The following is a 21,488-nucleotide window of genomic DNA, read 5'->3' on the forward strand; positions in this document are numbered from 1 at the left end:
TTTCTTATTCACGCTCCCTCCTTATGGGCCCTTGTATGCAGTTTGAGCTTCTTATTTTATGGATGGGAAGTGAAAAGGTTTTTCATCTGCAGGTGTGGCCAATCATGCTAAATGAATCAATTAGAGGTGGCAGCTGGTAGGTCAGTATAATAGAGTAACATTGCTGATCAATGATTGCTCCCTCACAAACATGTGCTGCTAAGTTCTACAGCAAATTGACAGGGCGAGTCTTAGCCAGGCACATTAATGGTGCTTAAAGTGAATGTTTATGCTTCATCAAGGGTGGACTGTATAAAAATCTAGTTTACTATGTAGAACATCTCAAACGTTGCCCTGAATACTACTAACCAAGAGTGAACAAATGGTTGCCAGCGATCACTAGTCATGTCCATTGTCTACAGATCTCCTGATACTAGACCTGTTCCACTTAATTCATCTCCCCTGTCAGTAATCTCTGAACTGTTGATAGGTGCTAAAAAGGTTTTCAGTATAAGTTACCTGAATAATTTTGAACACTATTTAATTAATAGGATTTCCAAGAGTGATAATTGACAGAACCTGAGCTTATTTAAATTCCTATGAAGTTAAGCCTTTTACCCCTGCAAATGCGATGTACTGGTTATTCATTTCATGGTTTTATCTTTGTCCAAAGTAAATAGCTTTTGGAAGGCAAAATAGAGGTACTACCTGTTGTATGAATTATAAAATATGTGAGTTATAGATATTCAAGCTAAATACCGGTGATTAGTTATTATTATGGCGGATTTATAGAGCGCATGGCTGCCCTAGGGCTTCCCAGCGCTAATTATCAGCTACAAGAGTAGAATTGAAAGTTCAAATACATTGTCTGAACAGCCACGTTTTAATTTGCTTCCGAAATTGCAATTCATTGTCCAGTTTTCTACATTCAGATGGAGTTTGGGAGCTATATGTGAAAAAGCTTCCCCCCTCCCCCCCCCCCCCCCCCCCCCCCATCTTTCTCTTTTGACCTTTGTATCAGACGATCTGCTGTACTGGACTGCAGCTGTCTGCATTGTGTTTATGGCGAAATAAGCTTCTTGATGTTCTCTGGACCTTTGTCATGACGTGTTCTGTATGTAATGATTAGCGTTTTGAATGTTATTCTTGCCTCTATTGGGAGCCAGTGTAAATTAACTAGGTGTTATTTTTACCGGTTCCCGACTGGGGATGTTACATAGTCTAGCCGCTGCGTTTTGTACAGTCTTCAGCTTTCGTGTAACCTCTTTAGGTGCACCAAGGAACAGTGAGTTTCCATAATCCAGTCAGGGGGTGACTAGAGAATGGATCACGGTCTTCCTTAAGTGAGTTGGCACTCAGTCCAGGATTTTCCTGATGCTTCTTAGTAGGCCAAAACATATTGCAGCTACCTTTGTGGCATATGTCCGTATAGATAGATCGGATTCTAACCAGAAGCCTAGGCTTTTAATAGTATCTGCTGGCATAGGTATCTTACCTAAGCTCTCTGTCCAGGCTAACATGGGGCTGAGTATTAGTTTATTCCCTAGATGTAAAATCAGTTTTTCCCCATTTAACTTTAGGCAGCTTTTTGTCATCCACTCTTTGACTTTTATAAAGCAGGGAGACAGCTTCTCTCCGTCTGTGCTGTTTATTGGGTCTAATGAGATCACTAATTGGGTATCATCGGCGTATGAGGTCATAGATATGTTGAACTCTTGTACGATATCTGCAAAGGGTTCCATATAAACATTAAAAAGGGTAGGGCTCAAGGCCGATCCCTGTGGCACCCCAAACTCTAGGTTCATAATTTCCGAGACGGTGAAGTTTTCCTGAGCTTGGTATTTTTTTTGTTCAGGAAAGATTGCAGCCACTTGAGCGTTGCCCTGTATCCCAATATTGGCTAGCCTTCTACCTAGTATACGATGATCCACCGTATCAAAGGCTAGTTTACATCGAAATGAGGTCAGGTTGACTTAGAATTGTAAAGGGAATGATCCCAACTCATGTTACTCAGCGATAGCGTTATGTTTAATTCATTAAAAAAGTGTAGTGTTGTATAGAGAATACAGGGGTATAAGCACTATCTGATACACAACCTCCATTAGGGTAATAGCAAGAAATAGCAATGTGCCTCCATGGCTGGAAATGACATCCAAGCAGCAGCACTTCATAAACAAAAATGCCATAATTTAGTAAATAAAAGTTCACCCAGCAAGCAGAGTTAATACATCAAAGACAAACACTGGCTTTTAATTTTAGATTGCACATCATATTGCATCTGCAGTTAAACAAAAGGACTACTTGACACCCCGTTGCAGAATCCTAATGGGAACACAAATGCAAAAATGAAGTAATTCTGGAAGTATCATGACCTTGATGGGCAGCCCATCTATACAATGGCAAACCATGAAAAACATATGACAACCATTTACTGAAGAGTGCTGCCCCAAGGCCCACCTTCTCTCATATTTCTTCTTATTGCATGTTTTGAAGAATTGATAATGCAAGGAATTTCAGACACTATACCTGTCTTTAGCCAGCCCTTAAAAAGCGCCTTATCTGTTTTAAGATGCAAGGAAGCCATATCCAATTAAAGTGGGGCATATGATTTACAGGATGTCATTAAGTGCAGGCTCTTTGGAGCAAGAGGTAGGGTGTAAATAAACTTCGTCAGAAGCTGAGGTTAAACTGAGGCTAGGAAAATGGATGATCCATAATCCGTTATACTAGTTTCCACTTAGAGTGAAAACGTGCAATTGTTTGCATTACCTCAGTGATCTCATAACTTTGGAAAATCATTGGAGTGGCACTTGCTCAATCCATCACACTAAAACGTTTGTAAAAATCGCGGCATTTTCACAAAAGTGCTGATTTTGCGGCTAACCACGAAATCCTGGAGGGTCTGTGCAGCACAGAGACCTTACACTGCCGCGCACACAGGAAATAAATTGGAGGGAGCATTGGTCACCGCGTAATGATGCTATGCCCCTCTTTATGTCATATGGCTGTCTCACGTACAACCCGGTAGAATGGACTCCGTAGGTCATAGGGGTGTCCTGCTCATACAGGGGCACCCTCAAACTTAGAACCAACCACCCTGCCTACAGGATTATAAATACCTGCTGTAGGGGTGACCTATAAGTTTTTAGTACAGCGACCTTGGATATAGGTAAAACAATATCTTCCGTAAGTGGTGCTAGCACTGACATACACAGGCTGCAATGGCAGGCCTGGGGAGATAGTTTGAATGGTATACCATAGGTGGCATAACTCATGCTTCAGCCTATGGGCGACCTCTGGGGTACCTATGCTCTTGGTACCTTAGTACCATTTATTAGGGACTGATCAGGATACCCTAGTATCCAATCTGGGATGTACCAAAGTACTTACAATTACCATTTTAGGGAGAAATCTTAGACTGGGGTCCTGATTCGCAGGTTCCCAGTCAAATGCTTCAGAAAGAGCATTACATCAATCAAAAGTGGGGTAACCATGAAAGCGGACCCTACTTTCCTACAGACTCCTATACTAGTTCACTAATCTGCCTTACTAAGCCGCGTCCCCCTTCTTTCGAGCATTTGAACACACAGCGAGGGAATTCATTTGGAATGGTTACTCTTGTCAAGTGGCGCTCCAAGTTACATTTGCCCCCGGATCAGTGAGGTGTATTTGTTCCAAATATGGAGTATTACTATCTCGCTTCCCAGGTTCAGTGGGTGGCCGGATGGATGGCGGGACTCCAGCTTGCTGACAGTTACAAACTCACTGCCCTGGTTACTCCAAGTTCTACTCCGATTGTTTCCCGCTTGCACTCAGGGTAGGCTACCAGACTTCCTGTGTCTGGGGTTGCTCACCACTCCTACTGCAGAAGCTTATACTGCACACGTAAGACAACCCAATAATGGCAGGCCAGCGTCAGACCCACCTCACCGTCCAATACCTGCATGAATTAGGAATGAGTTTGCACCTCATTAATTGGTTCGCTGCATTGCTGCATCAGACAACTGGACATGAGTCAAAAAAATCTTCAGTTCTCCGGCTTTCAGACTTGAAAATCTAAGCTAACAGTATTACTCTCAGCGTTTATCGGCTTTTTCAGAACTTTGTGCTGCTCTGTCCTCTGCCGTCTTAACAGCATGACATTAGCCTTGACCAGTGGTCGGCGAGGTCTCAGTTGCTGATTCTCTCCCGTGTAAATTTTCAAAACTTTTCCGGAAGACTGGCCTCAGTCTCAAGATGGGAGCAAGAGGCTTTGAAAAACAATTGATTCCCTTTAAATGAAACACAAATTGAAGTTATGGTTACAAAACATAAACACAATTTGTCAGTTATAGTACTCTTAAATCATGCAAACGCCATAAAATCGCTAACTCGTGTACCAAATGTTGTGCTCTTGACTGCCCTCTTCATGTGAGCAATGCAGTTACAAAAGTCATGAATATTACAGATAGTACATAGCACATTACCACATTGAAAGAAAAATATTACGATACAGTATGTGGTGTTTCTCCTATGTGGCGTTTCATTGAATTGTGCTTTTGTGTCACTTATTGTTATAACTTTGAGAACGTAAGTATTTATTGGTTATTGATTTTGAGCTAACACAATAGACACATTTCTTTGTATTTTTAGACTTGTTTTATAGCTACATCTTCAATTAAAGTGGCTTTTTAAGTGAATTTCTGAGGCCGTTAGTATTAACCACACTTATCAGTGTTTTTATTTTTTAAGGAGACCACCACCCACTGTGCACAGCCTTTGGTCTTTAGGATACAATAAAGGCATTATAGCCTGCTAAATAGAATTAATCAATAACCAACGTCTTACACTGCTGTTCGTTAGGCTACGTTTGGTATAAGGGTCCAACCTCTGAAATACTGTCTACACCACCCACGTGCTTATTGTAGTCTAAAATGCACAGGTTCGAGCACTTCAGCAACCTTACCCCAAACAGTCACAGGTGAAGTACTTTCATCATGGATGCTAGTCAGCATCTCTCCTGCCAGAATATTTCAGAGCTAGAAGTTCATCACTAAGCAAAGCACTTTCTCTTAATTTTTTTATTACAAACTAGCCTTTTTGGGTAACCTTTACGGTTGGAGTGGATTGTGCCACAAGCAACAGTGTCAACTTTGAACTATTCCCTGAACAGCGGCACACCAGTGTAAGTTATCTATCTATGTATGAATGCTGGCCTTTGTTAAAAAGTCCTCTACCAAGTTCCCACACAATTTTCTCAGTAACTGCAAAATTGGACAGACAACCAGTCTGATCAATACTGGAATCCCTACCGCTGTACACCCTTAAATTAGACATATTCAGTACTACTCAGACATTAATTCCCTAACGTGCCCTCTTGTTGGGAATGTACTGCCTAAAAACCAATCAGCCCTTGAACAGGACCAAAGACTTATCCACAGCGATTTCTTTCTCTGGCACCTAGATCTCTAAAAAGCAATCTACAAAGTTATCATGGACAGGCCGAACCTTAAAAAGACTGTCACAATCAGGGTGATCTTGTGGCAACGCTAAAGCATTATCAACAAAATGCAAAATCTGAAGAAGCAAATACTGATCACGACTCGTGGTTGCAGAAAATTTAGCCGGTGCCATCTGGGTATTAGTAGACCAATATGAAGAGCACAATGGCTTCCTAATCAAGCCCATCAAAAAAGCTAAACCCAAGAACTTTTTCAGCTCATCCAGATTTGTTTCTACCGGCTAGCTCTAGAGTGAGGCTCGGTTTTCACTCCAATACTGTTTAGCAAATAGACTAGTCTGCTCAACAATCTCATCCAAAAATAATTAATAAACTGAAAATATGTATAGGCAAAAGATTTTCACAATTCACTTCACCCTGCAACATCACTAAAGGCAGGCAACACCGACTGCACCATGTGTGGGTCAACCCAGAGTCCAGCACTTCCAAAGGTAACCCTCGCAGCCCTGACCTGCAATCCAGATGCCTCTTGCTACACTATAGAGGGAGAGGTGTGGCGCCGCGGCCAGGGCGACTGACGCTGGAATCTGGGGACCACGGTTCGATCCCCGGCTCCGGCGGCAGGTTAGCCCAGCACCATGTGACTCTGGGCAATAGCTCGCTTAATCTTCCCGACGGCCCCCAGCGCCTAGAGACCCTTACGGGTGATTGTGCGCTTTACAAATGTGGACTTTACTTTACTTTATAGGCATACCAGTGTCTTCCTCTAAAAGCAGCACTTTATTGGCACACAGTGGTTTCATCAGTTGATTCCTCAGACCGAATATTCACTGCCAGAATCCTGTTTTTCCTCCTCCGCCTCAGATGCAGTGAGTCTCATAATCATAATCATGGTCCGAAGAAGACTCCAAGCATATCAACAACCTGCTGAGCGATCATCCTGCGGCTAGCCATAATCCTTAGTTATACAAGTAACGTGACAAATCAACAGTACCCAACACTGTATTAAAAAAGTTATAGTGCAGATTTATAAAAAAACTACTGGCATATAGCGGTTGCAAGGTAAAGTCAATCAATAAAAAGCACGCAAAGATCTATTTACTGTTAAACAATACCACTCACTTGCCAGAGACCGCTACCCTCGCCAACGCCTATTCTGCAAAGACACAGCAAGCACCAACGCTAACCCACTAGAGAAGAAAAAAGAAAATTACACACATGGCAAAACAATACACATTGGGCACAAATACAAGAAAATGTTGTCACACATTCATACAGAAGCTAAATAGGCTTTTACATTTCCCAAAAATACATTCAACGCAGGTCATTGATGCTCATTTGGAGTAAACAATATAAAAAAAAAACTTTTCCTTACCAAACACTTGCAACTACACAAACCACAACTCTACCAGTGTGAAACTGCAATCACAAGTTATACCAAAGTAAAATGAACACTTCATTAAAATAAAAAGGAGAAAAAAAGTTGTGATTACTAATAAAGGCAAAACAAGCAGACCATGAGCCGAACTACATTCAACACACAAACATTTCCTGGCGGTCTAGTGGCTTCTGCAAAAATATTCAACCCCAAAAGGGGAATGACCCTTGCCCAAGGGAGCCACTATCCAAAATATTTTGGACCATATGCAAAAAAACTCCTTGGCGTTCTCGCTTCTTTTAGGGTCTATAAATATATGTCCGATCTACCCCTAAGTTGGTCAGAAATGGCAAACTGTAATCTCCAAAAGGGTAGTGACCCTTGCGTAGGGGCCCACTTCCCAAAACATTTTTAAATACATAAAAATAATCTGATGGTCTAGTGGCTTTAGTCTCCTGTGGCGGCTGCGGAGCCTAAAATATAAGTCCGATCTGTCGCCACACAATTTAATTGCCTGCGACCTAATTGGTTTCTACCCCCCTCCCCCCCCCCGCTGCCCCGGAGAGAGAGCGGTGACTGATCGCCCAAAAAAACAGTGAAACCAGTGCAAATACACATGTTGGGGGAGCAACCCCTTAGGCAAGGGTCTGAGGAGCGACCCTTGCCCAAGGGGTCGCTCCTCCATCAGAAATAAGGTGGACCAGTGGATGGATTCCTGCTCCACAGGCCTTTGCTGCGATCATGGAGCAGGAATCCATTCAAAACCGGCCAGGGGGAAAGGAAAAACGTTCCTTTCCCACTGTCTATTTTCCCCAAAGAACCCCTCCTCTCCCATCTTCCCCCTCCGCCCCCCAACGAGAGAAGGACTTGACTGAAAGACCACTGCAGCCTACGATGATGTTGGCGCGCAGTGGTAGGGCCGACGTCATCAGATTGATGATGGTGTTGGGGATGGCAGCGGAAGCGTTTCTGCTGCCATCCTCCGTGGGGACATGTAGGTGGGTGGCCCATAGGTGGTGTCCCTGCGCTTTCACCGTGGGCCAGTGCCAGGACGTAATGGTTGCGTCCTCGGCACAGCAGCACCGCTGCCGAGGACGTAATCAATACGTTGTTTGCACAGAAGGGGTTAAATAGAAGGCACATTGTTAAAGAAAAACTAAAAAAACAGACTGGCAGGTCGATGAGGGAAGACTTGATGGTCCCTGCTTACAATCTTGCTGAAATCAGGTTTCCCGCTTTTCGTAGAGTTCACACAATGTAGGTTAGGCAGCTCACCTTAAAGAAGTCCTGACCTAGTCGCTGCAATTTCCAAGGTAGGTGCAGTGTAGAGTGGAAGAGTATACAGACTGTACCTGGTGGTGACAGGGGCTGGTCTTAACGTGCGAGATGACGCTTCTTGTGTTTGTAAATATACATTTTTGTCATGGAGACGAGCAAGAAGCATTCATTGAGCTACAATATCGTTAAGACAGCGTCTTATTTGGGGCGGTCATTTGGGCAGGGCTAAACCTGAAGAAGCATGACCTATGCATTACCTTGTCAAATGGGGAGCCTGCAAACTGGAGCGACTATGGTTTCAGCCTATGAGCGGACAGAAGCCCACGATGTAGATACACCAAGTCTCGGTTCGAGAAAGTGTATGCACTCCGTCTTAGAGCTGAGACCTAATAAGCAGTGCAATGGCTGGCCATGGAGGATGGAGCCAATGTTAAGCCAGATTGGACAGTGTAGGTCTTAGAGTGGATATTTCAATAGCATAATGCCTGCATTACAGAGAATGTCATGGGACTAAGATGGCACTGAGGCGGACCACAGAGGGTCAGGCTAGATGGAGGTGGAGGAAATAGATCCTCAAGCTGCTGCTTATTAAAATGATTAGCTCACAAGATGCAAGAGTAGGGCTGGCCAGGTTAATTTACCACCACAACTTGCTTCTACAGTTGGGAATTTAGTATAAGTAGCTTCCATTGATCTTTCCAGATCAAGACATCACTTTTTTAACTCCCACATATATATTCATCTCAGACTGCCTTAAACATCAAATTCACTTTACTATATCCATTAATGTCTCTACTGCTTTCATCAAACCAATCTGCTACCGTATCTGAGTACTTCAAATCTTACATGTTAATTAAATGACAAAACATTCTAGAAATAATTCATTGGTAACAATGGTCGATAGAGAACCCAAATCTGCCATTAACTGTAATTTCCTACCTAATATCACTACATTTCGTCAAGGAGGTCACTTAATGACTACATCACAATCACTTTCTTTTACATTACTCAAAGCTAAAATAATTCCCTTATCACAAACGTCTTAAGTCACACTTGCGACATACATTCATTTCACTCATTCACACATACCACTTCCCCATAGAGCATTTTAGATTGTATACATCTCTAGACCCACAAAATGTCATAACTGCCCGCAGTTTGTGTAGTCCTTGCTAATAATAGGAGTCAGTCTATTCTTTTAATTGTTGATTTATTTTTAGCAGTTATTAAAATACTGTACATTATCTCAATCTTGACCAATCCTGTTTTTCGGTTTCATCATACTGTGTACAGTTCTAGTGACTTGTTTCTTTTTGAACTTGGACAATAAAAACCTTCAAAAACCAACTTTATTAGCATGCCTATTAATCAGTCTGTTTATGCAAGTGTGTTGTGCATGATAACCTTGCACATATCTCTTAAGTGTGTGTTTTCAGCAAATGAATGTCGGCTTTAGGAGGACAGGGGGGGGGTCTGTAATTTACTGTATTCTTAAAAGGATTGGCCATTTCTGCTCTAGTGGGGCATCTATCTTTCCTTCGTCACTTTGCTAATAGCCAGCCTAAGTTTTGAAGATGTTAAGTGATTGAAACTACCACGTTTATACCACATTACTAGTGTCATCCTGCCTCACTTTGTACTCTTAGTATTTCCTGCCACCACTCTCATTTGAAACTTCCCCACAACTATCTCCACTTCCTCCTCCATGCTCTGACATCCTCCTCTTTCTAGTTTCTCTATTACCATAGCTACCACTATACAGCATCTTGATGCTTTGAATCGCTTAAAACTCACAACCGTTACTGTTTTACTTCCAATATGCAATGATTTGGTTCAGTTTATCGTCTGTCATAATGCCAGCTACAAGTCATAGACCTTGCTTTCTAAGTGCTGAACTTTAAGTTGGTTTAAGCGTGGTCTCCATCCTCATCTCTCACTTCAACAAATTAGTTAATTTCTTGACCTTCTTGTGGGATTACTGGAAGTAATCCCTGGGACTAGCTGGCCCTCCAAGCCAAGACAACGTAAAAAAGCTTTCATATTTGTTCTGAGTCACTTTTTCCAGCTATCCCATGACCTAGGAGGATCCCCTTTATCTTAAAGAAATTTGTGATATGGATAAAACAGCATGCTCACGGAATATTCATAATTTTCTAAAATACTTAATTCTTTACTAATGAAAGTTCCAAATAGCGGTATACCCAGTGTGCAGTATTTGGACCGATTTAAGCGAAAAATATCTTAAAAATATGATTTACTTTTTCACCAGTGAGAAGCCAAACAAAAGATTTCGAAACTGCTGTGAACCCCTTGAAAAGGAAGGCAGACAACTTATTTTGCATTTTTTATGTGATCTTACTGTAGTACCAGAAAGAGCCTAGACACATTGTGATGCCTGCCATACACTTACATGTTAATTTTAATTAAGAGCACTGTATCGACTTCTACGAAGATTATGCCCCGAGGTCATCAATACTCAGCCAAGTGTCTCGTTTCAGCTGTGATTTCTTTATGTGCGCAGTTGGCGTTAATCAACAAGTGAATGTGAAACCGACATCATTCCTTTGGGGCACACCAGTAGGTGAGGGGGGGGAAGCATTGACACAGACAACCAAAATGTGTGAAAAAGGCCGCTTTATTGGAATCAGGTGCACCTATAACACAATCCCACCTGGCCTGTGCCGAACAAAACTACTGCTCACTAAATAACTGCCTGACAGTCCCCCCACCCCCACCCCTAAAGTTAACCCCAACATCGCAACTGAAATACAACACATCCGCTCAGCAACCTACCCCTCTACTGAATGCCACAGTGACCTCCATGACCTCACCCCGCCTACCATACATTCCCAGGCCTCTCGCAAAACCACCCTATCTCCATAGGAAAGCGCCCCCCAGTAACTGCACCCGTTCCAGCGACACCACAACTGAAACCCTAACCAGTGCACCATCAACTAACAAAACCCCTCCATACCCGGACCGAAACCCAGACCCCGGACAGGAAAATTAAAGATGACAGGGAGGGTGGGCGGGCCAAGAAAAACCTAGCACCCTGGCTGCTGTCACTGCACCACGCACAGTGTGCAGTGACACAAAATGGCTGGCCAGCCCAAAACAAGCCCAAACCGCCCAACCAGCCCAATATCGCCAGCTACGGCGAGCCCAGGGAGTCGAGCTTCCTCCCCCCCCCCCCCCCCCCTCCTCCCCAGGTGCCCCAAACTTCCCCGGGGGGGGAGAGCCTCCCGCTGGTCGGCCTCCCCCCCCCCCCCAAATCCCCATTGGGGCACACCAGTAGGTGAGGGGGGGGGGGAAGCATTGACACAGACAACCAAAATGTGTGAAAAAGGCCGCTTTATTGGAATCAGGTGCACCTATAACACAATCCCACCTGGCCTGTGCCGAACAAAACTACTGCTCACTAAATAACAACTGCCTGACAGTCCCCCCACCCCCACCCCTAAAGTTAACCCCAACATCGCAACTGAAATACAACACATCCGCTCAGCAACCTACCCCTCTACTGAATGCCACAGTGACCTCCATGACCTCACCCGCCTACCATACATTCCCAGGCCTCCCGCAAAACCACCCTATCTCCATAGGAAAGTGCCACTCGAAAGTCGCTTACGCCTTTCGACCCCCCCCTAGGACTCCTGCCTCCTGGGATACCTGAGCACCCCAAAGCCCCATCCAAAGCCTCCCGAAGCTGGACTAAGTACAACTCCATGCCATACCTGGACAGGTGAACCCCGTCCTCCCGGAAAAAATATATCGCGCCATAGCGCAACTCCGGGTGCTCCATCCTCCCTACCCCCTCCCTGGCACAGAATTCCCGCATCTCCCGGTTAATTTTCCTCCGAGCCCTGTCTATGGCTCCAGGGCGCTCCGCCCCCCTCCACACACGCCTGGGAATAAACTCAGACCAGATAATATGGCAGCCTGCCCATTGCTTCTTAATTTCCCTCAGGTCCCTCTTCATCTGCTTGAGCAGCGCCAGCCCCTTGCACTGCACCAAATCGTTCTCGCCCAGATGAATCACCACCACATCAGGGCACCCCCCCCTCTCACCACTGTGTTCAACAAAGGCAATAACTCATGCCAACGCCTACCCCCTTTCCCCCTCCAATGACAGCGATACAGCCCCACATCTAATCCCAAATTGAGTGTCCGATGCATGTCCCACTCCGCCTGTTCTGCCCTCTTGACGAAGGAATGTCCCACAATATATACATTCAGAACAGCCGCTTCCGGCCCCGCCACAGCACCTGCAGAGACACGCATATCAAAATCGGGAATCACTGGGACAACACCCCTTCCGCCTCCCTCAACCGCACATACGTCCTGTAACAATCAGACTTCCATCGTCCCAGCCTCTGTATCTCCTCCTTACCCCAACCCCTCCGTGCCGCCTCCGTTGCCGCCCCGATCCGAAAGGAGTGCGTCCCGAAAGCCAGGGGGTCCTCACCCATGAACCGCAGGGCGCGCCGCAGAACCCCCAACGCCTGAGACGCCGTCACTGTCACCCCCACCCCGACCAAAAACCTCCCCCTCCTTCTCACCACTGCCTGCCATCAACCTCCTACCACACGCCGCCGGGCACACCCCCACCCGGCCGCCCGGTCCCAGTACCACCCAAGTCCCGACCCCACGCTGGTCCGTCTTTGAGCGCCGCAGACGCACCACCACCTCCTGCGTTCGCACCTCCACCTCCCCCCCACAACACCCCCCGCCTCCCCTTCGCACCCAGCAACTCCGACACCCGAAACGCTCCAAAGAAAAGCCATGACATCAAGGTAGAAAACCGCACCGCCTCGCCCTCGTCCCTGCACACCTCCGGGAGCGCGCCAATTACTCCTTCCAGCAACTCCACCGTGATGGGACGGCGCAGCCGCACCTCTGCCCCCTTCTCTCTTGCCCACCCCTCCAGCAGCCGGGTCCCCAACTCACCCGCCGACGGGGGGTAACCCCACCACAACTTTCCCATGAAAGCCACCGCCGACAACTTGCCCGCAATCGACACCCGCGTCAGCCCTCTATCCATGAGCGCCAGCATGAACCTTACCACCTGTTCCTCGCGCCGCCACCGATCCCCGTGCCTCACCTCACCTGACTGCAGGAACTCCTCCCACGCTAGTTCGTACGCCTTCCACGTAGACACTGCCACCGACGTCTTCACCAACTGAAAGACCCGACCTCGCCCACCGACCACAGTTCCTCCGGCACCTGCGTCCTGACTTCCTCCTCCTCCGTGGCTAGCCCATGGAACCTCTCCCACTGCGAACGAGACAAGGCATCGGCAATGTCATTGTCCACTCCTGGAACGTGGCGCGCCTGAAACAGTATGTCATTCTCCAAGCAGCGCAAGACAAACACCCTCATCAACTTCAGAACCTGCGGGTCCCTAGCCGACTGTCTGTTCACCACCTGCACTACAGCCATGTTGTCCACACGGAACAGCACGCGCTTGTGAGCCAAAGCCCCCGCCCACACCGTGACCGCCACCACCAAAGGGAACAACTCCAAGAACGCAATGCTCCTCCCGCCCGCCTGCCAATGTTCCGGCCACCGCTCCGCACACCATTTTCCCTCCCAGTACAGACCGAAACCGCCGCCGCCCGCCGCATCCGAGTACATGGTGACGTCCCACTCCCAGTCCTCCGCCGGCGCCATGGGTACACCATTGAACCGTTCCAAGAACGCCCGCCACATCCGCAGATCCTCCTTCATTCCCGCCGAGAGGCGCACGTGATGATGAGGCAAAGTCAAACCGGACAACGCCAAACGCCGGCAAAACGTTCGGCCCGCCCGCACCACTCGGCAAGCAAAATTCAAATGCCCCAACACCTGTACCTCTCGCACCGTCACCATCCTCTTTGACAACATTCCATCCACCAGAACCATCATTGCTGACCTCTTGTCTTCCGGTAGGCGCGCTTCCATGGCGACCGAGTCGAGCTCGATACCGAGAAAGGACAACACCGTACTTGGACCGCACGTCTTCTCTGGCGCCAGGGGAACCCCAAAGTCCCCCATTAACCCAGCCAAACCATCTAGCTGCCGCTGACAGTCCTCCGCACCGGGCCGCCCCACCAGGAAAAAGTCATCCAGATAGTGCGTCACTGACTCCGAGCCTGTGCGCCTGGAAAAAAAACCACTGTAGGAATGAGCTGAAGCGCTCGAACAGCGCGCAGGAAATGGAGCACCCCATCGGCAGCGCCTTGTCCACAAAGATGAGACCTTGAAACTGGATCCCCAGCAACTGGTGATCCGCTGGGTGCACCGGAAGCAGTCGGAACGGCGACTTGACATCGCATTTCGCCATCAACGCCCCCCGTCGCGACGAGCCTCCGCGCGACGTCCACCGACGAGTAAGTCACCGCCGCCAACTCCGCCGAAATGTAGGCATTGACCGACTCCCCCTCCGGCCAAGACAAGTGCTGTATCAGTCGGAACTGCCCCTCCTCCTTCTTGGGCACCACCCCGATGGGGGAAATGATCAAGCCCGGCAACGGAGGCGCCGCGAAGGGGCCCGCCATCCGGCCTTCCCTGACCTCTTTGAACAGTTTCTCTCGCACAATGCCCTTATGTGCGTTCACCGACTTCAGATTGTCCGCCCAGCGAGCAATCAGAGGGCCCTCGTACCCCAGCCTGAACCCCTCACGAAAACCCCGACGCAGCACAGCAGCGTCCTCCGCCCGCGGATATGCCGCCAACCAGGGCTCCATCCGCTCAATCCTAACCGGCGTACGAGCCTTTTCCCAGAGCCCCCGCTCCTCCCCCTCTGCCTCCCCCCCTCCCCCCACTCGGTCCCCCTCTGGCTGGGGCCCCTCCCTGCCCAGGTTGCTGCCCCGGCAGGCCCCCGAGCCCCCAACAGCGCAGCACCGGGTGCCTTCGACCGCAGGACGCGCACTCGTGCCGGAACCGGCATGCCGCCCGCCCACAGGCTCCTCTATTAAAGTCCCAGCAGGCCCCAACCGAGGCCTGGCTGCCAGTCTCCCTGCCCCACCCCCCCACGGGTGGGGCGAGCTGCAAAGCGGGGCGACACCAGCGGCAGACCGAACTTGGCCCCTCCCATCGTTTGCTGGTACAGATCCGAATCCAGCTCCCCCCACTGCGCTTCCGGGTCCGCCGCCATGCGCGCCGGGAATTCCTCGTCAGTGTGACCACGCATAACCGCCGTAAGTCACATGGGCCCTCCGCACCACATCCATGTATTTAAACAGCGCGACGCACCGGTCCGGAAACTTCTCGCAATACACGCTCGCGTATATGAGGAACGCCGCCGACCAGTTGTCTAACGTGAGGGGCACCTTTGGGCGCCGAGGTAACTCCTGCTCCTCTTCCTTCGACCCTTCCTTGGACGTCAACTCCCTGTGGAGAAGCTTCAAGATGTCAATATACTCCCCTTTCCAGATCTTCTCCTTAGTTGCAGCAGAAAGGTGGGCCCCCAGCGGCTTGGTCAGCCCCATGTACGGTAACTTACGCACCGGCACCACACAACTCTCCTTCCCTCCCCCCGCCGTCTGTCTCACCAGCCGCCGCTGCCCCGCCGCCCGCGCTCGACCCGTCACCGCACTGCGCCGCGCCGTCCGTGCCAACTCCTGCGTCCTGTACATACCGTCCCCGCACCAACCGCCACCCATCCCCCCTTCGCTCCCCGTCCCCACCGAAACCTCCACACAACGCCGCTTGCCACTCCCCGCACCGTCATCCGTCTTACCTGGCGTCAAGGTCGGCGTCCTTGCTAGATCCCGCCGCCTAACCAATGGAACTGAGGGGGGCCGTCACTCTGGGCCCATCCTGCCTTGCTGGCACCTGTAATACACTGTCAACAACGTTACAAGCCCCCCCGTCCTCCCGAATCTCACCCTCCTCCTCCGACTCTCCATCAGCCGGCTCCACACCACCCCGGCCCCCCACTTGGGGTTCCAGCCGGCTCAAACCCGCTCTCTCACGACACACCCGCATCAACTCTCAAGTCCACACTCGCCCCTCCATCCTCCACACGCGCAGTCAAAGCAGAAGTAGTCGCATCCATCATCACTCCCCCACCCCCGGCGGCCGTAAAGACCCTTCGGGGAGGGGCTGTCGGAGAAGCATCCCGCCTCCAGTCGCCGCGGTCACGATTTAGGTCCCTCGTTGGAGCTCGGCCGCCCGCACCAGACAGAGCCGGGCCATCCCCTCGGTGGGTGGGAGCCGCATGCTGCTCCCCCGAGCGCCTCGCAAACAGCTCCTGCCAAGGAAAAAAGGTTGAGTCCAGCATGCCAGGGTGGTACAACCCCCCCTTCCCCCCACGCGCCGCTCCCCCCCACGCGCCGCTCCCCCATCCCAGAGCCGCCCCCCTCCCCCATCACGCCGAATTACCTCCGCGCCGCGATTCCCCCGCCCCCCAGGTCCCACCCCCCCTCCCCGGCCCAGCCCCCCGGCCCTCCCCACACCCTGGGACCCCAGCACGGCCCCGCCCCACCCCCCCCCCCGCCCAGCACCCCAGTGTAGGAAGGTGGATACCGGACTATGGTTGCCCCCAACTTTTTTGCCTGGTGTTTTGCTGGTTTTTCGACTTACTTGACCTGGGGCCCTGCTAATCAGGACCACAGGCCCACTGCTCTCTCTGTAAAATGGATTCCATGTACTCTAGGTACATATCTAATTGGATACTGGGTCCCCTTATCAGTCCCTGTACAGTGTACCTTAGGTACCCAGGGCATAGGTGCACCCAGGGCCTACCAGGGGCTGCAGCATGTATTATGCCACCCCTGGCTGGCCATCCAAATCTGACACAACTGGCTGCACGACAGCTGGGGCAAGGTGGTGTAATCACCCTTTGCTTAAGATATAGTATTCCTATATCTAACCCTAAAATGGACACATATATTCCTATCAGTCACTCCTATGGCAGGCCTTAACAATCCTGAAGGCAGAGTGCGTGGAATTATGTGAAATGGTGCTCTGGCCTGAGCTGAGCCCGTTTGCAGCTTGCGGAACCAAGTCCAAATAGCTGTTCCATGATAACGCTATACCATATACTCTTAAGTGAATTATAATCCTCGCGGTTAAATGCTAACTTTGGTATAGCATTATCAAAACATGTCGAGTAAGGTGTCATACGAATTGGAATACTAACCCCTCGCCAATTCTGGCGACAGGGTTAGCATTCCACCCTTCTAGAGGGACACAACATGTATGTAACTGTGAACCCCGGTTAAAGTCAGACACAGCCGCAGCTCCACAAAATGGATGCTGCCACCGAGACACAAGTCTGCCCTCCTGCTGCTGGGAGTCCTTCCAGCAACGGAGGCCTGGACAAAGGGTTTCCTGTCAGGGGCGGTGCTAGCACCATCCCAGACAGGATTTTGTGTATCCCAGGTAGGCAGGGCTGAAAGGAAGGTGACTGCAAGTGGCACCCCGGTGCTCACTGTGCATATGCTAGCTCAAGCCAGTTCCTGGGCACCCCAGCCCCTGAGCTGGGGAGAGACCGGACAAAGGAGAGGGGTGTAACCACCCCCCTCCTGGTCCCACCCATAGGGCAGGACCTAGTCGCGTGCCAGCCCCTTTTCTTTGGATAAAGGTAGGAGCAGGCCCCCTTCCCAAATTAGATCATTCTGAATCTTGAACTACTTTCCACGAAAGGAACTCTTGACTTTTTCTGAAGACTCTCCCTTGTGGCTAAGGAGTAGCCACCCTGCACCAGCAGGCACCATCTAATCGCTTGCGGTTTGCTGCACGTCCATCCTCCGGATCAAGACTTCCCAGCTCGACGAGACCCGGATTCCCTGCCATCTCTGACCTCTACCTGCATCATCAGCCCAGCTGAGATTCGTGGGTGTGACGAGACCCGAGGGACCAGCACGACGCTTAACCAGCACGACCACCGAGGGACCCTCGAGTGAGTGCACTGGGGTTTGAGAAGCCCTAACCCTAAGCAGCTCCAGCGCCGAAGTCCAGCCCCCCAGCATCCACAAGGTCTGCGTGGGGCCCTTCTGCTTCTTTGCTGCTTGCCACGTTGTCCGGTCACTTGCCCGTTGGCTAGTGACCCTCTTGATGACGTACCACGACGTTTTCACCGCTGGTCTAGGTCCCCTAGACTGGCCCTTGCTTCTTGCCCAACAAGAAGTGCCCTGGACCCTCCTGGTCCACTCCAGACGCCATCTTGACTCCACCGCGTGGGCTTGCCTTTGCCAAGGTTTGTTGCTCAAATCCTGAGTCCAGCATCGCCGACAGCCTCGTGGGACAGCTCGCACCTCCAGCCTGGATGCTGACAACGCCTCCTGGCCCGTGTGACTGCAGAGTCCAGCGTCGCCCACTCACCTGGTCGAGGTGACTTCATCCGGTGCCATCCTGGTGCCCAATAATCACTGGCTAGTGATTAAGAACTAAGTCCCCTCTGCTTTCAGGTCGTCTCCTTCACTGATCCAGCCTTGGATCACACCGAACTTCTTCACTGGTCGCCTGCCAGCAACTTCTTCTTTCAGGCTCCATAGACTTCAACAAGGATTCCCGACGTCTTTTGAACCCTATTCAGCCGCGGCCCCTGGGCTAGGTAACTTGAGTATTTCGGTGCTCCAGCACAGGTTCACTATCCAAGTGTCCAGATCCTTTTTTGTTTTTAGTCTACCTAGTCGGATTCGTCCGGAAACAGTAACTTTAGAAACGCTAGCATCCATAGACTTCTTCCCGCGTGAGAGTGCACACTCTGCACCCGATCTCCCTAGGCCTCCTGCTCCTAACCTTAGGGTTCAGTAGTGTAGTCCTAGCGATCCTGAAGCCTCTGGATCTTGTTACTTACCTGCTAGTATTTCGCATTCCACTTTTTGTGTATATGGTTTTTCGTGCCCCTCGGGCATTTGTGTAAATTGTGCAACTTGAAGTATTTTCATAAGAGTTTTGTATTGTGCTTAGCTCCCTGACTCATAAAGAGTTCAGGGTAGACTTGTTATTAATAAATATCCTATATTTTTATAACAACTTGTGTGGTGTCCTTTCACTTGGTGTTCAAGGGGTATATGTGATGGTAAAACAGCTGGCTTAACACGCCCTCTAGAGTTTAGCCTAAAGACTGCTCTTGTCCACGCTACTAGGATAGCTGGTCTAATAAGGTTGACTTACAACCAATCATCAATAAGGGTTGTTTGGTATGATACAAAGTGATCACTAGAATAGTGAGCACTATATATCAGGCCAACTTCGGTAACTTATGCACCGGCACCACACAACTCTCCTTCCCTCCCCCCGCCGTCTGTCTCACCAGCCGCCGCTGCCCCGCCGCCCGCGCTCGACCCGTCACCGCCCTGCCCCGCGCCGTCCGTGCCAACTCCCGCGTCCTGTACATACCGTCCCCGCACCAACCGCCACCCGTCCCCCCCCCCTTCGCCCCCCGTCCCCACCGAAACCTCCACACGCCGCTTGCCACTCCCCGCACCGTCATCAGTCTTACTTGGCGTCAAGGTCGGCGTCCTTGCTGGATCCCGCCGCCTAACCAGTGGAACTGAGGGGGCCGTCACTCTGGGCCCACCCTGCCTTGCTGGCACCTGTAATACACTGTCAACGTTACAAGCCCCCCCGTCCTCCCGAATCTCACCCTCCTCCTCCGACTCTCCATCAGCCGGCTCCACACCACCCCGGCCCCCCACTTGGGGTTCCAGCCGGCTCAAACCTGCTCTCTCACGACACACCCGCATCAACTCTCAAGTCCACACTCGCCCCTCCATCCTCCACACGCGCAGTCAAAGCAGAAGTAGTCTCATCCATCATCACTCTCCCACCCCCGGCGGCCGTAAAGACACTTCGGGGAGGGGCTGTCAGACGCATCCAGTCGCCGCGGTCACGATTTAGGTCCCTCGTTGGAGCTCGGCCGCCCGCACCAGACAGAGCCGGCCCATCCCCTCGGTGGGTGGGAGCCGCATGCTGCTCCCCCGAGCGCCCCGCAAACAGCTCCTGCCAAGGAAAAAAGGTGGAGTCCAGCATGCCAGGGTGGTACAATCCCCCTTCTCCCCCCCACGCGCCTCTCCCCCCCCCCCCCCCAACTCCCCCATCCCAGAGCCGCCCCCCTCCTCCATCCCGCCGAATGACCTCCGCGACGGGATTCCCCCGCCCCCCAGGTCCCCACCCCCCTCCCCAGCCCCCCGGCCCTCCCCACACCCCGGGACCCCAGCACGGCCCCCCCCCCCCACGCCCAGCACCCCAGGCCCCCCACATGCCGCTCCCTTCCCCCTCACCACAACCCCCCCAGTGCCCGCCACTTCTCCCCGCCCCCCCTTCCCCCTGCCTCCCCCCCACCCCCCCGCCCCACCCCTCCCGCCTGCCGCCCCGTCGCCTCCGCGCACTCCCCCAAGGCCTCAGGTCTGGCACGCCCCACCGCCTGGCCCCTCCCCCCCACCTCCCCCCCGCAGCCCCGGCGACGCCAACCTCCATTGCCCCCCACCTCCTCCGATGTCGACGAACTCCAGTCTAGCTCCGTGTCCCCCCCCACTTCCTCTTCCACCTCAGTCTCCTCAATCAAAAGCGGGGAAACCGTCCCTCCCAACCCCCCCTCCCCCCCCCCCTCTGCTCCCCTTGCTCTGCGCCCCTCGTCCCCCCTCCTGCACCACTTCCCTCCACAACCACAGTCCCCTCACCACCCTCGGCCCCCCGCCCCCCTCCCCCTGCAGCACCACCTGGGATCCCTCGCCATCCCTCACTCCCCCTGCCCTCCCGGCACAACCACTGCCACACGGGCCGCCCCCGCTCCCCCACCTCCTCGACAAACTCCAATGGCCGCTTCTTCCCCTTCCGACCAGCCTTCTTGGCGCCACCCTGCGCCTTCCCCCGCGGCCCTGCCTCCGTGCGCCGGCCTCCGCTCCCCGCCCCTCCGCCCCCCCTCCCACCCCGCTGAGCAGGCTGCGACCGAGGCGGCTCACACGCCGCCACAGCCGCAGCGACGCCGTTGGCAGCGCGCCGCTGCGGCCTTACCTTGAGGTCGGGCCGCACGATGGTCATGCGGCCCGCCTCACTCAAGAGCCTCAAAGCCTCTGCCACTCGCGGATCATCGCCCTCCGCCATCTTGACCCAAGACGCTGCCTCCGGAATTATCACCGCACACGCGGCAACTGCGCCGAAACGGGCTCGAACCAGGGTCCTCCACTCCGCCGTCGAACGCTCTCCCAACTGAGCTATCGAAGCTCCAACGCTCCCACAAACACAAAGCACCCAGAAAATGCCTAAACAACCAAGAAAAACTTAGCACCCTGGCTGCTGTGTCACTGCACCACGAACAGTGTGCAGTGACACAAAATGGCTGGCTAAATACCCAGCCAGCCCAAAACAAGCCCAAACCGCCCAACCAGCCCAATATCGCAAGCTATGGCGAGCCCAGGGAGTCAAGCTTCCTCCCTCCCCCCCCCCCCCCCCCTCCCCAGGTGCCCCAAACTTCGGGGG

At 51.6% G+C, this 21,488-nt stretch overlaps 1 protein-coding gene and 1 long non-coding RNA gene across 2 annotated transcripts in view; one reads left to right on the top strand and one right to left on the bottom strand.

Moving 5' to 3' along the window:
- The window catches only part of ITPR1 (inositol 1,4,5-trisphosphate receptor type 1), a 1,533,308-nt gene that overhangs the window by 603,704 nt on the left and 908,116 nt on the right, over positions 1-21,488 (top strand). The gene's annotated exons all lie outside the window — the stretch shown is intronic.
- On the bottom strand, positions 2,201-21,329 carry LOC144782344 (uncharacterized). The gene is made up of 4 exons (XR_013601135.1): positions 21,024-21,329; positions 15,796-16,308; positions 6,542-6,609; positions 2,201-4,250 (listed from the first exon to the last, which is right to left on the bottom strand). It is a non-coding gene; the product is annotated as an uncharacterized LOC144782344 (long non-coding RNA).

Source organism: Lissotriton helveticus, chromosome 9 (genome assembly GCF_964261635.1).
Source record: "Lissotriton helveticus chromosome 9, aLisHel1.1, whole genome shotgun sequence".
NCBI lineage: Eukaryota > Metazoa > Chordata > Amphibia > Caudata > Salamandridae > Lissotriton > Lissotriton helveticus.